At 40.3% G+C, this 24577-nt stretch overlaps 1 protein-coding gene and 1 long non-coding RNA gene across 2 annotated transcripts in view; both read right to left on the reverse strand.

Moving 5' to 3' along the window:
- Window positions 1-24577, reverse strand: part of reck (reversion-inducing-cysteine-rich protein with kazal motifs) — a 508306-nt gene that overhangs the window by 446438 nt on the left and 37291 nt on the right. The window lies entirely within an intron of this gene.
- Window positions 762-23872, reverse strand: LOC117512855. The gene is made up of 3 exons (XR_004561397.1): window positions 23683-23872; window positions 9948-9951; window positions 762-775 (listed from the first exon to the last, which is right to left on the reverse strand). It is a non-coding gene; the product is annotated as an uncharacterized LOC117512855 (long non-coding RNA).

Below are 24577 nucleotides of genomic sequence, written 5' to 3' on the forward strand. Positions count from 1 at the left end.
CTTAGCTAATTATAGGCCAATCTCCAACCTTCCTTTTCTCTCAAAAATTCTTGAAAGGGTAGTTGTAAAACAGCTAATTGATCATCTGCAGAGGAATGGTCTATTTGAAGAGTTTCAGTCAGGTTTTAGAATTCATCATAGTACAGAAACAGCATTAGTGAAGGTTACAAATGATCTTCTTATGGCCTCAGACAGTGGACTCATCTCTGTGCTTGTCCTGTTAGACCTCAGTGCTGCTTTTGATACTGTTGACCATAAAATTTTATTACAGAGATTAGAGCATGCCATAGGTATTAAAGGCACTGCGCTGCAGTGGTTATTTTATTCACTTTATACATGCTTCCCTTAGGCAGTATTATTAGAAAGCATTGCTTAAATTTTCATTGTTATGCAGATGATACCCAGCTTTATCTATCCATGAAGCCAGAGGACACACACCAATTAGTTAAACTGCAGGAATGTCTTACAGACATAAAGACATGGATGACCTCTAATTTCCTGCTTTTAAATTCAGATAAAACTGAAGTTATTGTACTTGGCCCCTCAAATATTAGAAACATGGTGTCTAACCAGATCCTTACTCTGGATGGCATTACCCTGACCTCTAGTAATACTGTGAGAAATCGTGGAGTCATTTTTGATCAGGATATGTCCTTCAATGCGCATATTAAGCAAATATGTAGGACTGCTTTTTTGCATTTGTGCAATATCTCTAAAATTAGAAAGGTCTTGTCTCAGAGTGATGCTGAAAAACTAATTCATGCATTTATTTCCTCTAGGCTGTACTATTGTAATTCATTATTATCAGGTTGTCCTAAAAGTTCCCTGAAAAGCCTTCAGTTAATTCAAAATGCTGCAGCTAGAGTACTAACAGGGACTAGAAGGAGAGAGCATATCTCACCCATATTGGCCTCTCTTCATTGGCTTCCTGTTAATTCTGGAATAGAATTTAAAATTCTTCTTCTTACTTATAAGGTTTTGAATAATCAGGTCCCATCTTATCTTAGGGACCTCATAGTACCATATCACCCCAATAGAGCGCTTTGCTCTCAGACTGCAGGCTTACTTGTAGTTCCTAGGGTTTTTAAGAGTAGAATAGGAGGCAGAGCTTTCAGCTTTCAGGCTCCTCTCCTGTGGAACCAGCTCCCAATTCAGATCAGGGAGACAGACACCTTCTCTACTTTTAAGATTAGGCTTAAAACTTTCCTTTTTGCAAAAGCTTATAGTTAGGGCTGGATCAGGTGACCCTGAACCATCCCTTAGTTATGCTGCTATAGACTTAGACTGCTGGGGGGTTTCCCATGATGCACTGAGTGTTTCTTTCTCTTTTTGCTCTGTATGCACCACTCTGCATTTAATCATTAGTGATTGATCTCTGCTCTCTTCCATAGCATGTCTTTTTCCTGATTCTCTCCCCTCAGCCCCAATCAGTCCCAGCAGAAGACTGCTGCTGACTCTCTGTTACTGTTAGTTTGGCTCATTCTCTGTAATAAAGGCGAGGTCAGTCTGAAAACTGAACTGAGTCCTGGTCATCCTTCTTCCATCAACGATCGCGTGAGGTGGTGCCTAAAAGGTAATTGTGTGATATTACTGCTTGGTTGTCTCAGGTCTTATTGTTTACACTTGTGTAATAGTGTGGTAAAAAGGACCATCCCAACAAAGCCCAGAGAGGTACGACAGGGCTAAACTATGAAGAGACTTAAAAACAAACACAAGATTTTTAAAATGAACTCAAAAATATACAGGTAACCAATAAAGTGAGGCCAAGACAGGGGTCATATGCTTTCTCCTAGCGGCATTCTGAACCAGCTGCAAATGCAAAAGCAGCGACTGACTGATTCTGACATAAAGTGAGTTACAATAGTCCATGCACGATGAAATGAATGCATGAATTACTGTCTCAAAATGCTGCCTAGAAAGAAAAGGTTTCATTGTAGCCAAACGCCTTAAATGATCAAAGCAGGACGTTACTACAGCTGCAAATTGGCTGTCCATTTTGAAATACTTATCCACCTTAAAACCTAGATCAGCAATAACAGTAAATATAATTTGTATATAAGTATAAATATATATACAAAGAGTCCCAAGTAAACAGAGGAAGACTCACAGGGACCAATAACTCCAAACACTATCACCTCTGTTTTCTTTTCATTAAAATTGAACAAATTCAAGGCCAGCCAAGCTTTAATGTCATTTAAACATACCAAACGCTGTTTCAAAGAATGAACATCATTCTTCTTCAAAGGCAAGTGAATTTGGCAATCGTCTGCATAACAATGGAATGAAATCCCATGTCTGTAAGAACAGAGGCCAAAGGCAGTAACTGAAGTTTAAAAAAAAAAGGAGCAGCCCTAAAATAGAGCCCTGCAGAACGTCACATGTCAGAGGATCTGCAAATGATTCTGAACCAAGAATATTCATGTCAAATAAAACCTAAACCATTCGAGCACAATGCCAATGCCCACTAACTGATATAATCCAGATATTCAAATATTATGGTCACCAGTGTCAAAGGTAGCAGTTAGATAAAAAAAAACCAAACAACATAGTTACCAGAATCGCATGCAAGAAAAAATGTAATTAAGGACCCTTATTACAGCAGATTCTGTACCATGAAGGGTTTTAAATCCTGACTGGATACAACCCATGAACTGATTAGATGTAAACCAGGGTCCCCTGACTATCACATCACTGTAGTGCATGTGATAACGAGGTATCAGATTATTACAGTCATCAGATCACAGACGTACAGACCCACAGCTGACATTACTGGTAATAGTCTTCAGTCCATGGTGCATCACAGCACACCTATGATCAGGGAACCCTGGCTTACATACATCAGTCCATATACTGGATAAAATACGAATTTCAGAGAAGAGGTAAGGCAGGCCCTGACATAAAAGCATTACACAGGAACGCACGCCCCCCCCCCCAACCCCATCTTGCGTGTGCCCTCTGTCCCTCTCTCTTACTCAACAGGAAATCAGCTATTTAATGGACAGCGAGATGCTCTGCTGTACAGAAGGGATCACGCATAAGCAGCAAAGAGATCAGATGATATGAGCTCATGCCCACGCAGCAGGGCAATCAGATGATACAGTGGGAGAAATACATATTTGATCAATTTTGCAGGTTTTCCCACCTACTGTACAAAGAATGGAGAGGTCCGTAATTTTTATCGTAGGTACACTTCAACTGTGAGAGACAGAATCTAAAAACAAAATCCAGAAAATCACATTGTATGATTTTTAAATAAATAATTTGTATTTTATTGCATGAAATAAGTATTTGACCCCCTACCAACCAGCAAAAATTCTGGCTCTCACAGACCTGTTAATTTTTCTTTAAGAAGTCCTCTTATTCTGCACTCTTTACCTGTATTAATTGCACCTGTTTGAACTTGTTACCTGTATAAAAGACACCTGTTCACACACTCAATCAATCACACTCCAACCTGTCCACCATGGCCAAGACCAAAGAGCTAAGGACACCAGGGACAAAACTGTAGACCTGCACAAGGCTGGGATGGACTACAGGACAACAGGCAAGCAGCTTGGTAGAAGACAACAACTGTTATGAATATTTATTAGAAAGTGGAAGAAACACAAGATGAATGTTAATCTCCCTTGGTCTGGGATTCCATGCAAGACTTCACTTCATGGGCTAAGAATGATTCTGAGAAAGCTCAGAACTACACAGGAGGACCTGGTCAATGACCTGAAGACAGCTGGGACCACAGTCACAAAGATTACATTAGTAACACATGATGCTGTCATGGTTTAAAATCCTGCAGGGTAGCAACATCCCCCTGCTCATGCCAGCCCATGTCCAGGCCCATTTAAAGTTCACCACTGACCATCTGGATGATCCAGAGGAAGTATGGGAGAAAGTCATGTGGTCAGATGAGACCAAAATAGAGCTTTTTGGAAACAGCTCCACTTGCCGTGTTTAGAGGATGAGAACAACCCCAAGAAAACAGTCCCAACCATGAAGCATGGGGGTGTAAACATCATACTCCGAGGGTGCTCTTCTGCAAAGGTGACAGGACGACTGCACTGTATTGAAGGGAGGATGGATTGGGTCATGTATTGCGAGATTTTGGCAAACAACCTCCTTCCCTCAGTCATGGCTGGGTCTTCCAATATGACAATGACCCCAAACACACAGCCAGGGCAACTAAGGAGGGGCTCCGTAAGAAGCATTTCAAGGTCATGGAGTGGCCGAGCCAATCTCCAGACCTGAACTCAATAGAAAATCTTTGGAGGGAGCTGAAACTCTAAACCTGAAAGATCTGGAGAAGATGTGTATGGAGGAGTGGACCAAAATCCCTGCTGCAGTGTGTGAAAACTTGGTCAAGAACTACATGAAACGTCTAACCTCTGTAATGGCAGACAAATGTTTCAGTACCAATTGTTAAGGTCTGTTCTTCTAGGAGATCAAATACTTATTTCATGCAATAAAATGCAAATTAATTATTTAAAAATCATGCAATGTGATTTTCTTGATTTTTTTTTTTTTTTAGATTCTGTCTCTCACAGTTGACGTGTACCTACAATAAAAATACAGACCTCTCCATTCTATGTAGGTGGAAAAACCTGCAAAATTGACAGTGGATCAAATACTTATTTCCTCCACTATAAGAGCTCATGCACACACAGTGGCGCGATCAGTTGATATGAGCTCACGCATGCACAGTGGGGTGACCAGATGATACAGCGCCATGGCTTTCCTCTCTCGAGGTTATTGAGTCCAATACTGTGGTTCACGCGTTTGTCCTGCCAATCAGTTAATGTCTCACATGATATACTATCTGGACTTTGCAATCACGTGCTACATGCCATGACATGCAGCAGGCCGTCCTGCTGTCAAGCTGAATGGCACGCGTTGTGCCGCTGGACAGCGCATCATATGGGATATACAGTGAAGCAGTGATGGGCACAATTCCGCTGATCCGTTAACTGCTAATTATCGAAGTTAACTTTGTTAGCCAATTAGCTTTTCAGCTAACTTCAAAAACCATCAGCAGACCAATTAGCTTCCGATAAATTTAGTTTTGATAACTTTTAGACCGCTTTTTTTTTTTTTTTTTACATAGTAAAGGTGAAAAACATTTATAAATGCTGCTGGCTCTTGTCTGCTATGTATTTTGCAGCAGCAAAGCAGCTAAGAGAAGCTGAGCTCAACTCCACCAGCTAGATAGAAAGAAAAAAAAATCATTACCCTTCACAACATACAGCGGTCCAGCCATGAGGCCGAAGTCCTCAAAAGAAAAGCAGGTTTGACTTATGGTTTTGATTTATAAACCAAATTAGTCCAGATAGTTTAACAACATTAACCCTCTGGTGTCCGAGGGCATTTTTTTGGACAGTTCACTCGCCTGGCATAAATGTTTTATTATTGCTGTTAACAGCTCTCCCTGCATCCCAAAATCAAGTTTTATGTCTCTTTTTTTCAGGACAACCTATGCTTTCAGAATATATATGTTTTTGCTGTGTTTTTTAAGTGTAATAAATTTACAATCAAAAATAGGCAAGGAAAAAATAAAGCGAAAAATAATTTTCCACACACATTTATTCAAAACACATAGCAAACTACACTCAACAAAAATATAAATGCAACACTTTTGGTTTTGCTCCCATTTTTTATGAGATGAACTCAAAGATCTAAAACTTTTTCCACATACACAATATCACCATTTCCCTCAAATATTGTTCACAAACCAGTCTAAATCTGTGATAGTGAGCACTTCTCCTTTGCTGAGATAATCCATCCCACCTCACAGGTGTGCCATATCAAGATGCTGATTAGACACCATGATTAGTGCACAGGTGTGCCTTAGACTGTCCACAATAAAAGGCCACTCTGAAAGGTGCAGTTTTGTTTTATTGGGGGGGGGGATACTAGTCAGTATCTGGTGTGACCACCATTTGCCTCATGCAGTGCAACACATCTTCGCATAGAGTTGATCAGGTTGTCAATTGTGGCCTGTGGAATGTTGGTCCACTCCTCTTCAATGGCTGTGCGAAGTTGCTGGATATTGGCAGGAACTGGTACACGCTGTCGTATACGCCGGTCCAGAGCATCCCAAACATGCTCAGTGGGTGACATGTCCGGTGAGTATGCCGGCCATGCAAGAACTGGGACATTTTCAGCTTCCAAGAATTGTGTACAGATCCTTGCAACATGGGGCCGTGCATTATCCTGCTGCAACATGAGGCGATGTTCTTGGATGTATGGCACAACAATGGGCCTCAGGATCTCGTCACGGTATCTCTGTGCATTCAAAATGCCATCAATAAAATGCACCTGTGTTCTTCGTCCATAACAGACGCCTGCCCATACCATAACCCCACCGCCACCATGGGCCACTTGATCCACAACATTGACATCAGAAAACCGCTCACCCACACAACGCCACACAAGCTGTCTGCCATCTGCCCTGAACAGTGTGAACCGGGATTCATCCATGAATAGAACACCTCTCCAACGTGCCAAACGCCAGCGAATGTGAGCATTTGCCCACTCAAGTTGGTTACGACGACGAACTGGAGTCAGGTCGAGACCCCGATGAGGACGACGAGCATGCAAATGAGCTTCCCTGAGACGGTTTCTGACAGTTTGTGCAGAAATCCTTTGGTTATGCAAACCGATTGTTTCAGCAGCTGTCCGAGTGGCTGCTCTCAGACGATCTTGGAGGTGAACATGCTGGATGTGGAGGTCCTGGGCTGGTGTGGTTACACGTGGTCTGCGGTTGTGAGGGTGGTTGGATGTACTGCCAAATTCTCTGAAACGCCTTTGGAGACGGCTTATGGTAGAGAAATGAACATTCAATACACGAGCAACAGCTCTGGTTGACTCTATTAGGGTGATATGGTATTACGAGGTCCCTAAGATAAGATGGGACCTGATTATTCAAAACCTTATAAGTAAGAAGAAGAATTTTAAATTCTATTCTAGAATTAACAGGAAGCCAATGAAGAGAGGCCAACACGGGTGAGATATGCTCTCTCCTGCTAGTCCCCGTCAGTACTCTAGCTGCAGCATTCTGAACCAACTGAAGGCTTTTTAGGGAACTTTTAGGACAACCTGATAATAATGAATTACAATAGTCCAGCCTAGAGGAAATAAATGCATGAATTAGTTTTTCAGCATCACTCTGAGACAAGACCTTTCTGATTTTAGAGATATTGCGTAAATGCAAAAAGGCAGTCCTACATATTTGTTTAATATGCGCTTTGAATGACATATCCTGATCAAAAATGACTCGAAGATTTCTCACAGTATTACTAGAGATCAGGGAAATGCCATCCAGAGTAACGATCTGGTTAGACACCATGCTTCTAAGATTTGTGGGGCCAAGTACAATAACTTCAGTTTTATCTGAGTTTAAAAGCAGGAAATTAGAGGTCATCCATGTCTTTATGTCTGTAAGACAATCCTGCAGTTTAGCTAATTGGTGTGTATCCTCTGGCTTCATGGATAGATAAAGCTGGGTATCATCTGCGTAACAATGAAAATTTAAGCAATACCGTCTAATAATACTGCCTAAGGGAAGCATGTATAAAGTGAATAAAATTGGTCCTAGCACAGAACCTTGTGGAACTCCATAATTAACTTTAGTCTGTGAAGAAGATTCCCCATTTACATGAACAAACTGTAATCTATTAGACAAATATGATTCAAACCACCGCAGCGCAGTGCCTTTAATACCTATGACATGCTCTAATCTCTGTAATAAAATTTGCATTGTGCTGTGTGATAAAACTGCACCTTTCAGAGTGGCCTTTTATTGTGGGCAGTCTAAGGCACACCTGTGCACTAATCATGGTGTCTAATCAGCATCTTGGTATGGCACACCTGTGAGGTGGGATGGATTATCTCAGCAAAGGAGAAGTGCTCACTATCACAGATTTAGACTGGTTTGTGAACAATATTTGAGGGAAATGGTGATATTGTGTATGTGGAAAAAGTTTTAGATCTTTGAGTTCATCTCATACAAAATGGGAGCAAAACCAAAAGTGTTGCGTTTATATTTTTGTTGAGTGTATAATAAACAACTGTTTTGACACTTTAGAAAGGTAATTTCAGGTCTTGTCTGAAAGACTGTACAACAAAAAGGTTCAAACAATAAACACAAATGCACATTTTGAACAATATATACAAAATGGTCTATACGTTTTGTTGTCCGAGAAAGCAACAGAGTAATCCAGTAACATTCACATGCAAACTAGTGGTGCAATCCTGATAGTTGCACACTCTTTGTTTGAGCATGTGAGATTGTCATCAGAGGCTCTCCATCTGCTTCACTGATCGTTGTGCGTAATGGCGCAGGGCGCATTTGGAACCCAATAGTATGTACTTATTGGAGCACCCAGGGGGCTATTCAAACGGGCCAACTAGTAACATATCACTCCTGAAAACAATCTTTGGCTTTTCACGTGAGGTGAATCTGCCCTACGAATAGATTTTGGAAAACCATGTGACGGTGAACCAATTCCGATTGGGCACTCACATTGCGCATGTCATCACACAGCTTCTATGAGGAGTACAAAGATGGCCGATGGCTGGCTCGAACGTCTGAGGTGTTAACTTCTCAGCAAAAAAAGTAAGTTTCTATCTCATATCATTAAAAAGTTATTTAGAATCTAGTAAAGCTTGATCTTAGCCGTTGTATACGACGGCATCGGCCCCAGAGGGTTAATCTCAATGCTGTCATTTGAACAAAGTGAAAATATTACACATATCTTTTAATTTTAAAATAATGCACTAATTCTGAAGTTTTGAACATATTAACCCACATACAGATGCCAAACTGCATTATGGGTAAACTGAGCCTGTGATCACTGATTGGTTGATTCATTTAACACAAAACTTGTGTGTTGGTTTTTACAAATAAATGTGTATTTGTAAAATATGGCACTTTCTTCATTTGTTAAAAAAGGCATTTGCAAAACTGAAAATTCAGTTTGTTAAGTAGTGATTCAGCCAGGCAGCAACAATCATGTGATATAACCAGGCGTCATTCCCACTGCCATCCAGTAGATGGCAGTGTTCTATGCATTTTGACCCATCTACTGGATGGCGTATTACATACTGGCATATTATGTTACTATGCTTTTTAATCTTTTAATTCATTTTGTTTTCTGAACTATTTTGTGTGAATAGGGCTGCAGCTATCGATTATTTTTGTAATCGAGTATTCTATCGATTATTCTGGCGATTAATCGATTAATCGAGTAATCGGATAAAAAGTACCTTGCGTTTTTAAACAACATAAATAGTCCAGGGCTCTTCCTAAGCAATGGCACAATGTCCCTGTGCCAAAGTCTTGACATTTTGCTGAAATGGCGATGGGATGTGGCTTTCTGTTCTACTTTTGTTTTCCCCAACTTGTAAAACGTAAGCGTTTGTTGTTGTTTTTTTTAAGGTTGGTGGACTGGAGCCCTACGTGATTTTTTTATTTATTTTTTTATTCCTGTTTCTCTGCGATTCAACAGATGCATTTCAGCAGGAGGTTGAACATGCAAGCCTCGCAGTTACTGTTTTTTTTTTTTAAGTTACTGTGTTTGTGAAGCATTGTGTGTTGCCCAGAAAAAGTGAAACACTTAGTGCGAGTCTGAACAGCAGCCGGCTTCGACTGTGGGTACCCGGCCGTAGGGTCAATAGTCACTCACCATGTTGAGCAGACCGTGTGTTTTTTTAAAAATAGACAAACACACTGCTTCGCTTTAAATGCGCAGTAAGTCTATTTCAGATGATCAGTGTGGACCCTCTTTCTCTTAAAAGGCTTTATTTTACTCTGTGTCGCATTGGAAAGTGGTAGCTTTAAGGGCTAAATTATTAGCTGTTACATGGCCTGAGCGCATTTTCTAGTGTTCTTCTGTTGTTTTTCTGGGGACATTACAGCGGCACACGCAGGCCTGGCATATGTACTACAACGTTTAAACGAAGCTTTGAGGCACAGAATTTGCCTCGATCATTTTTGTAATCGAATTATTCAAGTTATTCAAGTAATCGTTTCAGCCCTAGTGTGAAGTGCCTTGAGACGACTCTGTTGTGATTTGGCTCTATATAAAGTGAATAAATTGAATTGAAATTGAGGCTCAGTTTACCCATAATGCAGTTTGGCATCTGTGTGTTAATATGTTCAAAACTTCAGAATTAGTGTATTATTTTAAAATTAACAGATGTGTTTATATTTTCACTTTGTATAAATGACAGACTTGACATTAACGTATTTAAACTATTTGGATTAATTTGGATTATAAATCAAAACCATAAGTCATTGTGATTCTTCCCTACAGCAGTGGGCAGGGCACACAAAAACAGAAGCGCTGACTCACTGGCTGTGTTTTAGTTTGTGATCGTCTTTGATCCTGTCAGAAGTGTTGGCAGTGTTTAAACTCAAAATCAGCTTTTCAGTAGCTTAGAGGGTGCTGGACACAACACTGAAAGTGAGCTCTAGCTTCCTATAAATTTTATGGTGGTTTATCGGTTAAGCGTTATAAAAGATAACTTTTCAGTTAGCTGATTAGTGGAACACAATCATCCAAATGTTATCCAGGTACATTCCAACATTACAACATTTTTTGCAGTGAGAGCCGGTTTCACAAATGTATGTAATGTAATATGAGCTATTGACTACACACATATTGCTATAAAGGCACCATCACATGATGAAGTTTTTTTTTTTAATAGGACACATTTTAATTCCATCAATGTTCAAATCATATGTAGTGTGCACATGCGCATCAGGCTGGAGTAGGGCTGCTCGATTATGGAAAAAATCAGTATCACGATTATTTAGGTAAATACTGAAATCACGATTATTCAAACGATTATTTTTTTTTAGTTACATAATGCATTCATTCAGCATTTCTCTCACTCTAAAAAAAAAATTGTTATAGACAATGTGCGCAAAACCTCCAAATTGAAAATGTACTGCACCTTACCTGTATAAAACATAAAATGAATAAAATAAATATTAAAAATATCATATTATATATTATTTTTCTGTTTTCCTCTCCCTTCCCTGTTGTCACTGACCAGTCAGTCAGTGTCTTTGGGCATCTCCCTGACTTGTGCTACTAGGACATAGTGCGGCTGCATTGTTTTTGTTTCAATTTATGTTCATTAGTTTGTGTTTTTGTCATCATTCCCTTGACCACATCTCCTTATCTCCTTTTGGAGAAATTTATCCGTTCATTTATTGTTAAAATATAAAATGAAACAGCTTTTTTAAAAATAATACAATAGTTGCTGTTGAAAGAGAGAAAGAGTCTTACCAAATACCAGCATTACTGAAAGCAGCCGAACATAAAGATATGTCTTTTGGATGGTTATGAATAATTTTTTCTCTAATAGTTAAAATTTTATTTGCAAAGAAAGTCAGGAAGTCATTACTAGTTTAAGTTAAAGGAATACTCGGCTCAATAGAGCTCTGACTCTTTGTCAGCCTGGCTACAGTGCTGAAAAGAAACCTGGGGTTGTTCTTATTTTCTTCAATTAGTGATGATCCACAGTATCAAATGCAGCACTAAGATCCAGCAGCACCAAGACTGTAGTGGTATCTGAGTCCATTGCTCGCAAAAGGTCATTCACTACTTTAGTAAGTGCTGTCTCTGTGGAATGATATTTGATAAAAGCAGACTGCAGTGGCTCAAAAAGATTATTCTCAGTGAGGTAGTCCACGAGCTGAAAAGCACGAAAAAATGTTGATATGAAGGACTAGTGAATTTATATTTACACTGGAATGATGAAATGTGTGCAAATTAAGTTGTAGGAGTAAAAGGAAATAATTGATCTCTGGACAACTGCAAAGGAGCTTTCTACACATGAAGTTTGAATGATGTGATTTTCATAAATGTATACTGTGGCCATCAACTACAGCTGTTTCCTGGAAATACAACTTCCTGGAACTACAAAAATGGACAATCAATAGAGCCTCAATTAGAAAAAAATTACACCATTTTCCTAATTGGCATGGAACTGCCCACCACCAATTCTTTTTCTCAAATCTAAACTAATTTCTTTTGTTTCAGCATAATGCTTTCTCAAGTGAACAGCTCAAATCCTTATAGAAGTTTCTATACTGTGTGTATATTGGACGATGACCCAAAGTTTTAATTAACTTTTTCAAGCTTAGAGCATTACAAAGTTAAAACACATCATTGCACAACAGTGGTTTGTGCTGTGGTTCAACAAAATAATAATAATAATAATTTATTAGACACCCATGCATCACAGAAATTCACTCATATACAAATGACCAAACTTGTAACAGAAAAGTCAAAGGCGAAAAGAAATATAAGAAAATAAACCAAATACATGGTGCCTAAAGGTGTAGGCAGAAGCAACGCTTATCCACACCTACCCCCCTGTATAAAATCATCAGGCATATATGCCTGTTCATAGACATTTATATCTAACACAATCTGAACACAGCAACAAATAGTTACAGATAAAAGAAGTCAAATATTTCTCCAGACAACTCACAAAAAAAAAAATGAAGGTTCCAGTACAACAGCATCTACATATAACACAACTCAACCATATTAATCTAATACATATCTAGAAAATACCATTTATTTGTATAAATGTTTAAACCAGTTAATATCTGGACATTGCTTAAGTTTCTCTGGTAAATTATTCAATTTTTTTGGGCCACAAATGGATACACAGAAGAACCTCCTAGTCGTCCTTTCGCCCGCAATTTTAAAATAAAAAGTACCCCTTAAATTATACATTCCTTCTCTCAGCGTAAAATATTATCTGAGAGGTAATTGTTTATTTCTTGGTTTATGCATCAACTGAACAGTCTTAAATGAAATCATATCATAAAGTTTTAATATCTTTGTTTTAATAAAAAACGGATTGGTATGATCCCGAAACCCTGAATTATGAATTATTCTTAATGCTCTTTTTTGAAGGATGAATAATGATTGTAATGTAGTTTTATAGTTATTACCCCAAACTTCAGCACAGTATGTCAAATAAGGTGCAATCAATGCACAATGCAAATTGTATGTAGTGATTTACCGTCTAGAATATACTTTGCCTTATTCAATATTGCAATACTTTTAGAAACTTTCTTTTGAATATGATGAATATGAGATTTCCAGTTAATTTTATCATCAATAATCACACCTAACGGGGCTTCCGGTGACGCAATGCAGAAGGCAACAGCGTAAAACAAGAGCTCCGTCCGAACTATTTTATTTAATCCTAACAAAACGTTTATAGTTTGGCATAAAAGTGGCAGTTGACAAGGCAACATCCCTGCGAAGCAAAAACTCCAACAAACCAGAGGCAATGACCGAAAGAAACGACAATTTAAAGCAGCTAACCTTGCCACAGGCCATGTCTAACAACATGGAAGCTAACACGGCTAACATAGCTAACTCGGAAAGCCGAATACTGATAGAAATGGAGAAGTTAAGAAAAGAAAACAATGAAGGGCATGCTCAGACCAGACAGTCGCTATCCAACCTCGAGACTAGAATGCAAGAACTTAAAAACGACCTGAAACAACTTGAAAAAAGGGCAACAGCAGCAGAAGACCGGATTAGCAACGTGGAGGACACTGCACAGAAACATGAGAGAGCGATCAGATACCTGTTGCACAGAGAGACTGATTTGTCTACTAAATGTGAAGACCTCCAAAATCGATCAAGACATAATCTGAGAATATACCAGGTGCCAGAAGACAGCGAGGGGAAGGATGTTGTTGCCTTCGTGAAAGACCTCATTCAGTCTACTCTGCAGCTAGCCCCAGATGCTAACATGCAAATAGAGCGAACCCACAGAGCGCTAACAGCTAAGCCGAAGAGCCACTCTGCACCCCGGTCCCTCATCATAAAGTTTGTTGACTATTCTGTGAAAAATATGATTCTGAGACAGGCGTGGGGACAGGGACAGGTACTCTATAGAGGCACCGCACCCCGATCTTTTTTGATCACGACTACTCCCCAGACCTCCAGAGGAGGCGTGCTCAGGTACGAGGTGCTATCAAACAGCTAAAGCAGAAAAACATCAGGGCCAAATGCATGTACCCAGCGCAGCACAAAATACTCACGGAAGAAGGAGATAAGATGTATGCATCTCTCACGGAGGCGGCCCCAGCGCTCCGGGATCTTGGAATCTAAGTTCAACTGGATGACCGAGAGAAGACTGAGCACGAGCTGACCCGCTACAGATGGAGCACCACGGGAACCAGACGCACGAGGAATACAGCTAAGCTTTCCACCACAGATGCCCTTTCCTTCTTTGACAACAACGGGTAACTACAGAAGACCAATTATGCCAACTAAGTTGTTATTTTTATGTTAATACGAGGTCTGTTACAAAAGTATCGTACCTTTTTATTTTTTCAAAAACTATATGGATTTGATTCATATGTTTTTACGTCAGCCAAGCTTGAACCTTCGTGCGCATGCATGAGTTTTTCCACGCGTATCGGTTGCGTCATTCGCCTGTGGGCAGGCTTTGAGTGAGCACTGCTCCACCCCTCTCATCGTTGTTTCATTGCGAGGAAATGGCGGAATGATTTGGGGTTTTTTTCCATCAGAATTTTTTCAGAAACTGTTAAGAGACAGGCACCTGGAAACCATTCAAAAAATTTATCTGGCTTTCGGTGAAAATTTTACGGGCTTCACAGAGAATAAGGAGTGTTACTACAGCTTTAAGGACGGCCCACAATGGCGCACGGCGCGCCGCGCTCCGAGCCGCCATCGAGAGGCAGAAACCACCACATCATTTCTAAAGAGATCGCTGTGTGGAGCCGGGACCGCCGTGTGCAATTTCTCTGGTTATCACAAGAGCTGGACATCAGCCATTTTCCGGCAGATTTCACTTTTAACAAGAGATTTTGTCATGGAAAGCCCCGTGGAGGCTTCGCGCAACACGACCGATTTGCTGATGAAGCGAGACAAAGGAACACCTCCGTTTCGGAGTGTTAGAGGACAAGTTGGGACATGCCCAGCTCTCCACAATTTCTCTTATACTCACTCGACTGGTAAGCACTGAAAGCCGAGATAGGCTCCGCAGCCTGTCTAGTGGATTTTTATTTTATTTTTTGCCGCCGTTGTCGTGCGTTACCTGTGCTGCTCCACAGCCTGTCTAGTGGATTTTTATTTTATTTTTTACCACTGTTGTCGTGCGTTACCTGTGCTGTTCCACGGCCTGTCTAGTGGATTTTTATTTTATTTTTTTTTACCACCGTTGTCGTGCGTTACCTGTGCTGCTCCGCAGCCTGTCTAGTGGATTTTTATTTTATTTTCTACCACTGTTGTCGTGCGTTACCTGTGCTGCTCCACAGCCTGTCTAGTGGATTTGTATTTTATTTTTGCACCGTTGTCGTGCGTTCGCTGTTGCCGTGCGTTACTTGTGCTGCTTCATGGCCTGTCTGGTGCCTTAACTAAAGCACTCCTTCTGCTGAATCACCTCTAAATTATTTACACATTATTCACTTTGCGTGTTTTTAGGAATCCACTAGGTTGCGTAGCTACTAGCTTTTAGCCGATTTAGCATGGCGGCTTCTCCTGTCTCTCCCGCACTTTTCTGCTCTGGTTGTGAAATGTTTAGTTGTTCCTCGGCCTCCTTTAGCAGTAACGGTACTTGTAATAAGTGCAGCTTATTCGTAGCTTTGGAGGCCAGGCTGGGCGAATTGGACACTCGGCTCCGCACCGTGGAAAATTCTACAGCTAACCAGGCCCCTGTAGTCGGTGCGGACCAAGGTGGCTTAGCCACCGTTAGTTCCCCCCTGGCGGATCCCGGGCAGTCGGGAAAGCAGGCTGACTGGGTGACTGTGAGGAGGAAGCGTAGCCCTAAACAGAAGCCCCGTGTACACCTTCAACCCGTGCACATCTCTAACCGTTTTTCCCCACTCGACGATACACTCGCCGAGGATCAAACTCTGGTTATTGGCGACTCTGTTTTGAGAAATGTGAAGTTAGCGACACCAGCAACCATTGTCAATTGTCTTCCGGGGGCCAGAGCAGGCGACATTGAAGGAAATTTGAAATTGCTGGCTAAGGCTAAGCGTAAATTTGGTAAGATTGTAATTCACGTCGGCAGTAATGACACTCGGTTACGCCAATCGGAGGTCACTAAAATTAACATTAAATCGGTGTGTAACTTTGCAAAAACAATGTCGGACTCTGTTGTTTTCTCTGGGCCCCTCCCCAATCAGACCGGGAGTGACATGTTTAGCCGCATGTTCTCCTTGAATTGCTGGCTGTCTGAGTGGTGTCCAAAAAATGAGGTGGGCTTCATTGATAATTGGCAAAGCTTCTGGGGAAAACCTGGTCTTGTTAGGAGAGACGGCATCCATCCCACTTTAGATGGAGCAGCTCTCTGGCCAATTTTCTTGGATCCTCCAAACTGTGACTGTCTAGCGTTGGGACCAGGAGGCAGAGCTGTGGTCTTATACACCTCTCTGCAGCTTCTCTCCCCCTGCCATCCCCTCATTACCCCATCCCCGTAGAGACGGTGCCTGCTTCCAGACCACCAATAACCAGCAAAAATCTATTTAAGCAAAAAAATTCAAAAAGAAAAAATAATATAGCACCTTCAACTGCACCACAGACTAAAACAGTTAAATGTGGTCTATTAAACATTAGGTCTCTCCCTTCTAAGTCCCTGTTGGTAAATGATATAATAATTGATCAACGTATTGATTTATTCTGCCTAACAGAAACCTGGTTACAGCAGGATGAATATGTTAGTTTAAATGAGTCAACACCCCCGAGTCACACTAACTGTCAGAATGCTCGTAGTACGGGCCGGGGCGGAGGATTAGCAGCAATCTTCCATTCCAGCTTATTAATTAATCAAAAACCTAGACAGAGCTTTAATTCATTTGAAAGCTTGTCTCTTAGTCTTTTCCATCCAAATTGGAAGTCCCAAAAACCAGTTTTATTTGTTATTATCTATCGTCCACCTGGTCGTTACTGTGAGTTTCTCTGTGAATTTTCAGACCTTTTGTCTGACTTAGTGCTTAGCTCAGATAAGATACTTATAGTGGGCGATTTTAACATCCACACAGATGCTGAGAATGACAGCCTCAACACTGCATTTAATCTATTATTAGACTCTATTGGCTTTGCTCAAAAAGTAAATGAGTCCACCCACCACTTTAATCATATCTTAGATCTTGTTTTGACTTATGGTATGGAAATAGAAGACTTAACAGTATTCCCTGAAAACTCCCTTCTGTCTGATCATTTTTTAATAACATTTACATTTACCCTGATGGACTACCCTGCAGTGGGGAATAAGTTTCATTACACTAGAAGTCTTTCAGAAAGCGCTGTAACTAGGTTTAAGGATATGATTCCTTCTTTATGTTCTCTATTGTCATATACCAACACAGAGCAGAGTAGCTACCTAAACTCTGTAAGGGAGTTAGAGTATCTCGTCAATAGTTTTACATCCTCATTGAAGACAACTTTGGATGCTGTAGCTCCTCTGAAAAAGAGAGCTTTAAATCAGAAGTGTCTGACTCCGTGGTATAACTCACAAACTCGTAGCTTAAAGCAGATAACCCGTAAGTTGGAGAGGAAATGGCGTCTCACTAATTTAGAAGATCTTCACTTAGCCTGGAAAAAGAGTTTGTTGCTCTATAAAAAAGCCCTCCGTAAAGCTAGGACATCTTTCTACTCATCACTAATTGAAGAAAATAAGAACAACCCCAGGTTTCTTTTCAGCACTGTAGCCAGGCTGACAAAGAGTCAGAGCTCTATTGAGCTGAGTATTCCATTAACTTTAACTAGTAATGACTTCATGACTTTCTTTGCTAACAAAATTTTGACTATTAGAGAAAAAATTATTCATAACCATCCCAAAGATGTATCGTTATCTTTGGCTGCTTTCAGTGATGCCGGTATTTGGTTAGACTCTTTCTCTCCGATTGTTCTGTCTGAGTTATTTTCATTAGTTACTTCATCCAAACCATCAACATGTTTATTAGACCCCATTCCTGCCAGGCTGCTCAAGGAAGTCCTACCATTATTTAATGCTTCAATCTTAAATATGATCAACTTATCTTTGTTAGTTGGCTATGTACCACAGGCTTTTAAGGTGGCAGTAATTAAACCATTACTTAAAAAGCCATCACTTGACCCAGCTATTTTAGCTAATTATAGGCCAATCTCCAACCTTCCTTTTCTCTCAAAGATTCTTGAGAGGGTAGTTGTAAAACAGCTAACTGATCACCTGCAGAGGAATGGTCTATTTGAAGAGGTTCAGTCAGGTTTTAGAATTCATCATAGTACAGAAACAGCATTAGTGAAGGTTACAAATGATCTTCTTATGGCTTCGGACAGTGGACTTATCTCTGTGCTTGTTCTGTTGGACCTCAGTGCTGCTTTTGATACTGTTGACCATAAAATTTTATTACAGAGATTAGAGCATGTCATAGGTATTAAAGGCACTGCGCTGCGGTGGTTTGAATCATATTTGTCTAATAGATTACAGTTTGTTCATGTAAATGGGGAATCTTCTTCACAGACTAAAGTTAATTATGGAGTTCCACAAGGTTCTGTGCTAGGACCAATTTTATTCACTTTATACATGCTTCCCTTAGGCAGTATTATTAGACGGTATTGCTTAAATTTTCATTGTTACGCAGATGATACCCAGCTTTATCTATCCATGAAGCCAGAGGACACACACCAATTAGCTAAACTGCAGGATTGTCTTACAGACATAAAGACATGGATGACCTCTAATTTCCTGCTTTTAAACTCAGATAAAACTGAAGTTATTGTACTTGGCCCCACAAATCTTAGAAGCATGGTGTCTAACCAGATCTTTACTCTGGATGGCATTTCCCTGACCTCTAGTAATACTGTGAGAAATCTTGGAGTCATTTTTGATCAGGATATGTCATTCAAAGCGCATATTAAACAAATATGTAGGACTGCCTTTTTGCATTTACGCAATATCTCTAAAATCAGAAAGGTCTTGTCTCAGAGTGATGCTGAAAAATTAATTCATGCATTTATTTCCTCTAGGCTGGACTATTGTAATTCTTTATTATCAGGTTGTCCTAAAAGTTCCCTAAAAAGCCTTCAGTTAATTCAAAATGCTGCAGCTAGAGTACTGACGGGGACTAGCAGGAGAGAGCATATCTCACCCGTGTTGGCCTCTCTTCATTGGCTTCCTGTTAATTCTAGAATAGAATTTAAAATTCTTCTTCTTACTTATAAGGTTTTGAATAATCAGGTCCCATCTTATCTTAGGGACCTCGTAATACCATATCACCCTAATAGAGCGCTTCGCTCTCAGACTGCAGGCTTACTTGTAGTTCCTAGGGTTTGTAAGAGTAGAATGGGAGGCAGAGCCTTCAGCTTTCAGGCTCCTCTCCTGTGGAACCAGCTCCCAATTCAGATCAGGGAGACAGATACCCTCTCTACTTTTAAGATTAGGCTTAAAACTTTCCTTTTCGCTAAGGCTTATAGTTAGGGCTGGATCGGGTGACCCTGGACTATCCCTTGGTTATGCTGCTTTAGACGTAGACTGTGGGGGGGTTCCCATGATGCACTGTTTCTTTCTCTTTTTGCTCTGTATGCATCACTCCGCATTTAATCATTAGTGATCGATCTCTGCCCCCCTCCACAGCATGTCTTTTTCCTGGTTCTTTCCCTCAGCCCCAACCAGTCTCAGCAGAAGACTGCCCCTCCCTGAGCCTGGTTCTGCTGGAGGTTTCTTCCTGTTAAGAGGGAGTTTTTCCTTCCCACTGTTGCCAAGTGCTTGCTCACAGGGGGTCGTTTTGACCGTTGGGGTTTTTCATAATTATTGTATGGCCTTGCCTTACAATATTAAGCGCCTTGGGGCAACTGTTTGTTGTGATTTGGCGCTATATTAAAAAAAAAAGTTGATTGATTGATTGATATGAAAATTCTTACCTCAATTATAGCAAACAGAATTCAGAAATACATCAAAACCTTATAAAACCACACCAAACAGGTTTTATAGCCTCCAGACAAGGATGTGACAATGTGAGAAGAGCACTAAACCTACAAATCATAGCAATGAAAAGTGACACCCCGGCAATGCTTCTCGGCCTAGATGCCGAGAAAGCATTTGACCGGGTGGACTGGTCATTTTTAGAAAGTTCTCTCAAACACATGGGTTTTAATGATATGTTCATTTCATGGATAAAAATGTTTTACAGAAACCCCAAATCCAGAGTCAGAGTGAACGGCCACTGCTCAGAGTTTTTTCCACTTGGGCATGGGACTCATCAGGGTGATGGGCTCTCGCTGTGTCTGTTTGCTCTTAGCATCGAGCCACTGGCAGAGCTCATCAGAACTGACACACTTACACAAGGCATAAGAGATGATGCTAATATCCAACACAAATTAGCACTTTTTGCTGATGACATTTTATTATTTATTGAAAATCCAACTGCCTCTATTCCAGCATTGTTAAAACGACTTGAGGAATATAGCTCTGTCTCTGGATACAAGGTTAATACAAACAAATATGAAGCTATTATGGTGACTGGAGAATGGCCTACAGAACTGGACAACCTAGTTACACTCAAAAAGTCTCCCAGAGGATTTCGGTATCTTGGAATTAATCTGACTCCTAAAACCACACAGCTCTTTAAAGCAAATTATGAAAAACTAATAACTGAGGTCCAAAAAGATTTGACTAAATGGGATGTTTTACGCCTGTCCCTTCTGGGCAGAACAGAATCCATCAGAATGAATATTCTACCAAGATTTTTGTTTCTGTTTCAATCACTTCCTATTATATTAACACAATCCACATTCAAACAACTTGAAAAACTAATATCTAAATTCATCTGGCAAAACAGGAAGCCAAGAGTACGACTAAAAATACTAATGACAAGTAAAGAAAGGGGAGGTCTTGGACTCCCTGATCTAAAACTCTACTTTTGGGCATGTCAACTGCGACATGGTGGTTAATGGTTGAGAGAACTGATGTGGTTGGAAATGTATCTGATTGCAGAAATTCTCTTAAACCTGAAAAAGAAATTGTAATTTTACAGAACCAAGTCACTGCCCTATTTAAGAAGGTAAAGGAAGGGAAAGCTAGGGGTCCTGACGCCATTTGTGGGCGAACCTTGCACCACTGTGCTACCCAGCTCAGTGCTGTGTTTACAAGACTGTTTCAATCATGTGTTGATCAGTGTAAAATTCCCTCTTTGTGGAAGACATCTACAGTGATCCCCCTTCCAAAATCAAATAAATCTAGGGAGCTGAGTAAGTTCAGGCCGGTTGCACTCACATCTCTTGTAAAGAAAACCTTCGAACAAATTTTATGCGCCCATATTTTGCCTTTCACCACGGATAAATTGGATCCACTGCAATTTGCCTATCAATCTAGCAAAGGTGTGGAGGATGCTAAACTTTTTCTTTTGAACACTGTTTACAAGCACCTGGAAAAGGCGGGCGCCCATGTTAGACTTTTACTTACAGACGTTTCTTCCACTTTTAATAAAATGCAACCTCATGTTTTGATTCAAAGGCTTGCTGAGGATTTTAACCTTCCTGATCAACTGCTGTCATTGATTTTAGATTTTCTCACTGATCGGGTCCAGCGTGTTTTGGTTAATGGTTGCTTATCTCCTCCCACCATCTCTAACACCGGGTCTCCTCAGGGCTGTGTCCTGTCTCCTCTCCTCTTGATTCTGTACACAAACAGCTGCAGGTCTTCTGAGGAGAACAGATTTCTGATTAAATTTTCAGACGACACAGTCCTGGTCTCATTATTGTCAGGAGATGAGGTGGATCATGGTCCTATTCTGGGGCAGTTTGTCCAGTGGTGCGAGAACAATTACCTTGATCTGAATGTTTTAAAAACTAAAGACATGGTGATTGATTTTAGACGTGCTTCACCTTATAGTGTTAGTGTCATTAGCAGGGAAAATGTAGAGATTGTCAGTAGCTACAAGTACCTGGGCACTGTGATTGATGATAAATTGAAGTTTGACCTGAACACTGATAGCATTGTTAAAAAAGGGCAGCAAAGAACTTACCTTCTGAGGAAGCTGAACTCTTTTAATGTGAGTAAAACTATTTTAACCAATTTCTATTGTTCTTTTATTGAAAGTTTATTGACGTTTTCTTTTATCTGCTGGTTTCAATCCCTGTCTGTGAAGGACAAAAACAAACTGCAGGGCATTGTCAAAACCTGTTCTAAAATTACAGGCGTTAAATTGAGAGACTTGCAGTCACTGTGGGAGCAACAGGTGCTGAGTAAAGCAAAGTGTCTCCTGGCTCAGCCGCTCCATCCTTTGACTCCAGAATTCATCTTGATGCCTTCAGGGCGTCGTTTTTATGTTCCAGCTCGGAAAACTAATCATTTCTCAAATTCCTTTGTGCCTTCTGCTATTAAATTGATGAACTCTAAGGGGACTGTTTTTTTTGTTTTTTTTATGTCGTATAACTTTTATTGTTCCACCAGAGTTCCACTTGTAACTGAAAGGGATGGTAGTATGTTGTGCGTATGTGAGAACTGTTCTGGAATGCTGCAAACGAATTGCCCTCTGGGATCAATAAAGTTTTCTGAATCTGAATCTGAATCTAATGATCCAGAAATCCTATGGGTCTCAATTGAACAGAACTCAGTCCCAGGGATACCAATTGTCAGGAAAGATGACTTTAAGCTTGCTTTCAGCTTGTTTTCATCTTGGAATATAATACATGCCATGGAATTAATATACATGCTGTTGGATTAAACTGCACAGTGTTTGGTACCTTCCAGGAGTAAGTGAGGTCATACCAGAATTTTCCATTGCAAATGGGGAGGCCCAGGGAATGAACTCGGTGGTGAAGATGAGGGAATATGTCTAAGAATGATTCTAACATGACAAACATGACAAGTATGATCAAATGAAGTATTAATGTGTTAAAATTAAGAGTTGATTAAAAAATGTATTTTACGAATAAGTGAAATGAATGATTATATGAGTTGTTTTTCATAAAGAGTGCAGAGTCAGAGAAAAAGAGTAAGTGAAGAAGATGTTGCAAGTGGGCAAGAAAAGCTGATGTTAAACAACTGATCAAATGATTAAAATGCTAGTAAAAATTAAATGAATAATAAGGCTTGAAAATGTTTGTATATGATCATATGAATTGTTTTTATGTAAAAGAGAGTTGTAATGAAATGATTGAATATGATTGATGTGATTTTGAAGAAATGATTTAAAAGAATGAATTCTCAGAAAAGCTGAAGTGTTAACAGAAAAGAGGAACTTGAGAAATAAGTTACTGGTAGGGGCTGCGGGGATTTCCAGTAAAGCAGAAGGAGAAGGGAGGAGGTTTTGAGTCAACAGCGTCCCCATGGTAACCAAGATCATCTGAGGACGACTGGAGTCAAGAACATATATAACCTGTTGAAATACCAGCAAACGGGGTTATTCTTCCAGGGAGAGGTGCTGTTGCCACTACTCCCCTGCTATGAGGAGATCACAAGACTTGACCATCTTGTGAGCAGCAATTGGAATCATGGAGTGAGAGGATTGGAGCCATAAAAGATCATTTGAGAGAGATTTCAACTCCCACTCAGGCCGTCCAGTCACGGAGTAGCAGAACAATGGAGAATAACCACTGGCCTTAAGTCTGAGTGGGGAATGTTCAACGATTTCTCTCTCAAGGAATATCACAGCATACCAGAATGGATTAGATCAACTTTTGGCTGATTGAAGACGGAATAAATTCTTATGTGGATTAACTTCCTGAAGGATTACGACATCAGACAAGGATCATGGTCAGCTAATGACTAATAGCTGATGAAGAGGAAATCAAGTTCATCGAGCTGGGGACCCTGACCTCAAAACCTCCTTCCCTCACTCCTAGAAAAAATTGTTAAGAAGTCAATCCAGTCCCAGTCAAAGTAAGATCAGTCAGAATTATTGAATTAAAACAAAAATCTCTGCCAATTATTATTCAATTATACTTGAATTACTGTTGTGAAATTATCACCATATAACCTATTTTGATTATGTTATCGGCACTTGCAAAACCTGCAATAAAATTCCAAGCATGCAGTTAAAGTGTTAAGGCTCGGACATTGGATTATTGATGCTTCTTAAGGTGTAAAAGTTAAGTTTATTGGGTATAAAACATCAAGTGCTCTAAAAGGTTAGTCTGGTTTTTAATGAAAATAACACATCCTGGGGACTCGCTGTACGAGTCACTAAATTTAAAATCTAGCAACATTCCAAGAGCCCTGATCCATAAGAGGAGAGCTGCCGTTAACGGGCGTGGACGGTTCGTATCCTGGTTCCTGAGAAGGCTATTCGACCGGGGTGCGAGATCAGCTTCAGCGGGGTGGACGTCCGGATGGAGGCAGTGAGCAGCTAGACGAATCTCCTCGCCACCAGCTTGAACAGCCTTTGTGCAGCCCTGCCGGGTAATACCCGTGGAGACACGAAGGTCGGACCCCAGAGACGGAGAGCTGGTTTTTACACAAACACACTCATAGGAGGGTGAGCATGTGCCGTGTATCTAAAAAGCGGGATCTGACACAATTCATACTCTTCCATTCATGGACCAAAATGCTCTAAAAAAGATCAAAATACAAAATATATGGATCACACAAA

This window comes from Thalassophryne amazonica, chromosome 1 (assembly GCF_902500255.1).
Source record: "Thalassophryne amazonica chromosome 1, fThaAma1.1, whole genome shotgun sequence".
Lineage (NCBI taxonomy): Eukaryota > Metazoa > Chordata > Actinopteri > Batrachoidiformes > Batrachoididae > Thalassophryne > Thalassophryne amazonica.